This window comes from Oncorhynchus mykiss, chromosome 19 (assembly GCF_013265735.2).
Source record: "Oncorhynchus mykiss isolate Arlee chromosome 19, USDA_OmykA_1.1, whole genome shotgun sequence".
Classification (NCBI taxonomy): domain Eukaryota; kingdom Metazoa; phylum Chordata; class Actinopteri; order Salmoniformes; family Salmonidae; genus Oncorhynchus; species Oncorhynchus mykiss.
Genome location: NC_048583.1, coordinates 62,881,374 through 62,886,253, shown reverse-complemented (window position 1 = coordinate 62,886,253; position 4,880 = coordinate 62,881,374). Strand labels below are relative to the sequence as shown.

General features: G+C 45.3%; 1 protein-coding gene across 2 annotated transcripts in view; it reads right to left on the bottom strand.

Moving 5' to 3' along the window:
- Positions 1 to 671, bottom strand: part of LOC100136022 (sodium/calcium exchanger 3) — a 155,324-nt gene extending 154,653 nt beyond the window's left edge. For both annotated transcript variants that reach the window (XM_036955347.1, XM_036955348.1), the window contains exon 1: positions 465 to 671. The gene's annotated coding sequence lies outside the window, so the exon portion shown is untranslated. The remainder of the gene's footprint in view (positions 1 to 464) is intronic.
- Between the last annotated feature and the right edge of the window lie 4,209 nt (positions 672 to 4,880).

Below are 4,880 nucleotides of genomic sequence, written 5' to 3'. Positions count from 1 at the left end.
GAGAGGGGGAGAGAGACAGAAAGGGAGAGAGACAGAGAGAGAGAGAGAAATAGAGGGGGGGAAGACAGAGAGGGAGAGAGACAGAGAGAGAGAGCACCGCTCAAACACTCCTCATCCTCAAATCTGGAGATGGACATGTTACTGACTCATAGCGCATAGACAGGCGACATTTTCTAAGATGATGTCAAGTCATCTGGCATGAATAGCCTGGTGGAACCATATGGCCAACGGTTGGGTTTTAAGACTCACATTATCATTGGCCTTATTATGGCTAGAGTTATTAATTGACACGCAAAAAAAACATAACACCGCGTCATCATTTCAGTACCGCCTCGGGTTGTCGGTCTAGCGGTGTGTCTGCGTCGCTCACCAGAAACGCGGCAGCCTCAAATGTATAGGAGGCTATGTCATGCGGTTCATTTCTACTAACGAGACCCAGACATATTCATTTTATTACAGCCTACCTGTATTTTGGTATTCTGAAGTGTTTTCGACACTGCGTAATGTCCCTTTTCCAATCGACCTTTTCACTCTGAGGTATCTATCATTCAGCAATAAACGTAATATGGTTTTGTATCAGCACTTCCTGCTCCTCAGTCAAACGTGCTGTAGACAAGCTACTGCCGTTGAAAGAATGACCCCAGGGGCGATATCGGTTTCCTCACGCACAATCAAGCTGGTCTCCCCCCCCCACCCCCCCCCCCCCCCCCCCCCCCCCCCCCCCAAGCTCTGCTTCTGGCCGATCGATCAAACCGGAGGTGATGGCTCGCTTTACATTTCCTCTCCTCTTGCCCGGTAACATTAAGGCCAGCCGCACCGCGGTGACGAGAATGTGTTTCTGCGGTCGAAGCGGTTGGACGGAACTTTGGAATCGGAATCCATGCAAACCAAACAGCGCTTCTCCCGCAAAACCGAGAAAGCAAGAGACAGCAGTGCTCGCCTCGTATCCAGTCTCCAGTCTGTTTCCTCTGTGTTAACGCAAAAAAAAAAATAATGTATGATGATCTCGTTAAAAATGTGTGGCTCCTTTTGATGTCCAGTCCGTTGATCAATTTATAAATTAAAAAAAGAATGGCTCACCAATCTTGCAAAATAACCGACCGAGGCTATATCCAACGTTACGACGACCTCCGATAAACCATGTATAAATATTCCATTTGATGATCAATGGGTTTCATTTTGATACCCACACCGTCGGAAGCTCCAGATTTGTATATTTGTATTACACTTTAAAATCCAGATTGAATGTAGTATTTTACACTATTCATTTCTAAAGATTATATTCTGTCCCTATTTCGGGAAAGCATCGCAGTTGCCTTGCTATTCAACGTGAGCAAATGCCTCTCAATCGCCCCCCTTCACCTATAAAGTCACACAGACACACACGCGTGTCTACGTCACTAGTCACTATCAGCTGGGTGAGAGAACGAGCGGCACCACAAACCATGAATATCCTGTATTATTGTATTGGTGCAGATGGGGTCGGGGAGGCAGAGGAGAGCAGAGAGGAGAGAGAAGATAATCCACGTAGCAGGAGAGACTCAGATCAAGTGGAACGCTAATTCATTACAATTATATTGGTCACGAAACGGATTCTCTTTGGCATTTCAAATCAAATTAAAGTTTATTTGGTCGTTTACACAGATTAGCAGAAAAAGCAGGTGCGCGAAGGTGCTCGTGTTACCAACTCCAACAGTGGAGTAGAACGTCACTACAACACAACATGTCAATACAAAACAATACACAATAATCACAAATCAGGATGAGTCCAATTACAATCCAAGCAGCACTGTGTCAGTAATCTAATGTAATCCAATGTGCAAGCTATATACAGTGCCCATAGTGAAAGTCTACACACCCCTTGCAGTCGTAACATTTTGCTGCCTTAAAATGTAATTTAAAAAAAAATCTACTCCGCATTGTCCAAGTGAAAGAAAAATATAAAACATTTTCCAAATAAATACAATATGAAAATGTATTGATGTACAACTCTTAGGGAAACATATATCCATTGTTTTTGTCTGAATTGCTCAAGCTCAGTACATTTGGTTGACAATCATTGAGACACAACTACAAATACCTAGGTGTCTGGTTAGACTCATGGAGCAACAGTAGGGCTATATACAGGGTATTACAGTACAGAGTCAATGTGGAGGCTATATACAGGGTATTACAGTACAGAGTCAATGTGGAGGCTATATACAGGGTATTACGGTACAGAGTCAATGTGGAGGCTATATACAGGGTATTACGGTACAGAGTCAATGTGGAGGCTATATACAGGGTATTACAGTACAGAGTCAATGTGGAGGCTATATACAGGGTATTACGGTACAGAGTCTATGTGGAGGCTATATACAGGGTATTACGGTACAGAGTCAATGTGGAGGCTATATACAGGGTATTACGGTACAGAGTCAATGTGGAGGCTATATACAGGGTATTACGGTACAGAGTCAATGTGGAGGCTATATACAGGGTATTACGGTACAGAGTCAATGTGGAGGCTATATACAGGGGGTACCGGTACAGAGTCAATGTGGAGACTATATACAGGGGGTACCTGAACAGAGTCAATGTGGAGGCAAAATACAGGGGGTACCGGTACAGAGTCAATGTGGAGGCTATATACAGGGTATTACGGTACAGAGTCAATGTGGAGGCTATATACAGGGTATTACAGTACAGAGTCAATGTGGAGGCTATATACAGGGTATTACGGTACAGAGTCTATGTGGAGGCTATATACAGGGTATTACGGTACAGAGTCAATGTGGAGGCTATATACAGGGTATTACGGTACAGAGTCAATGTGGAGGCTATATACAGGGTATTACGGTACAGAGTCAATGTGGAGGCTATATACAGGGTATTACGGTACAGAGTCAATGTGGAGGCTATATACAGGGGGTACCGGTACAGAGTCAATGTGGAGACTATATACAGGGGGTACCTGAACAGAGTCAATGTGGAGGCAAAATACAGGGGGTACCGGTACAGAGTCAATGTGGAGGCTATATACAGGGTATTACGGTACAGAGTCTATGTGGAGGCTATATACAGGGCCCCAGTTATTCGAGGTAATTATATATATATATATATAGGTAGAATTAAAATGACATAGATAATAACAGAGAGTAGCATAAAGCGTAAAAGAGGGGTCTGGGTAGCCCTTTGATTAGCTGTTTGGACCTAGAGTTGATGCTCCGGTACCGCTTGCCGTGCGGTAGCAGAGAGAACAGTCCAGTAGGGTGGCTGGAGTCTTGGACCATTTTTAGGACCTACCTCTGACACTGTCTGTATAGAGGTCCGGGATGGCAGGAAGCTTGGCCCAGTGATGTACTGGTCCGTACGCACTATCCTCTGCAGTGCCTTGCGGTTCAGAGGCCAAGCAGTTGCCGTACCAGGCAGTGATTGCAACCGGTCAGAATGCTCTCGATGGTGCAGCTGCGGCCCGTCAGGAAGTCCAGGATCCAGTTGCAGAGGGGGGTATTTAGTCCCAGGGTCCTTAGATTAGTGATGAGCTTTGGGGGCACTGTGGTGGTGAACACTGAGCTGTAGTCAATGAATAGCATTCTCACATAGGTGTTCATTAGTCCAGGTGGGAAAGGGCAGTGTGGAGTGCAATAAAGATTGCGTCATCTGTGGATCTGTTGGGGCGGTATGCAAATTGAAGGGGGTTTAGGGTTTCTGGGTTAATGGTGTTGATGTGAGCCATGACCAGCCTTTCAAAGCATTTCATGGCTACAAACGTGAGTGCTACAGGTCTGTAGTCATTTAGGCAGGTTACCTTAGTGTTCTTGGGCACAGGGACTATGGTGGTCTGCTTGAAACATGTGGGTATTACAGACTCAGTCAGGGAGAGGTTGAAAATCTCAGTGAAGACAGCTGCCAGTTGGTCAGCACATGCTCAGAGTACATGTCCTGGTAATCCATCTGGCCCTGCGGCCTTGTGAATGTTGACCTGTTTAAAGGTCTTACTCACATCGGCTACGAAGAGCGTGATTACACAGATGAACAACAGAACAACAGATGCTCTCATGCATGCTTCAGTGTTACTTGCCATGAAGCAAACATCAAAGTAATTTAGATCATCTGGAAGGCTCGTGTCACTGGGCAGCTCGCGGCTGTGCTTCCCTTTGTAGTCTGTAATAGTTTGCAAGCCCTGCCACATCCGAAGAGCGTCGGAGCCGGTGTAGTACGATTTGATCTTAGTCCTGTATTGATGCTTCGTCTGTTTGATGGTTCGTCGGAAGGCATAGCAGAATTTCTTATAAGCTTCCGGGTTACAGAGTCCCGCTCCTTGAAAGAGGCAGCTCTATCCGTTAGCTCAGTGCAGATGTTGCCTGTAATCCATGGCTTCTGGTTGGGGTATGTACGTAATGTCACTGTGCGAACGATGTCACCGATGCACTTATTGATAAAGCCAGCGACTGATGTAATCCTCAATGTCATCGGAAGAATCCCAGAACATATTCCAGTCTGTGCGAAACAGTCCTGTAGTTTAGCATCTGCTTCATCTGACCACTTTTTTTATAGACCGAGTCACTGGTTCTTCATGCTTTAGTTTTTTTGCTTGTAAGCGGAAATCAGGAGGATAGAATTATGGTCAGATTTGCCAAATGGAGGGCGAGGGAGAGCTTTGTACGCGTCTCAAGGCCACAATGGATTTCCACAACTAAAAGATGGTGGAATCAGGGACCATTTCCCCTCACTCTTATCGTGTTCTCCTTCTGTATTATATTCCACACATTCAGAGATATCTGGCTAAATTAGATCTGATGTAATTTAATTGAAATGGTTGTTCACCCCCCGTAGCTCACTGCAGATAGAGCTGTGTGTGTGTGTGTGTGTGTGTGTGTGTGTGTGTGTGTGTGTGT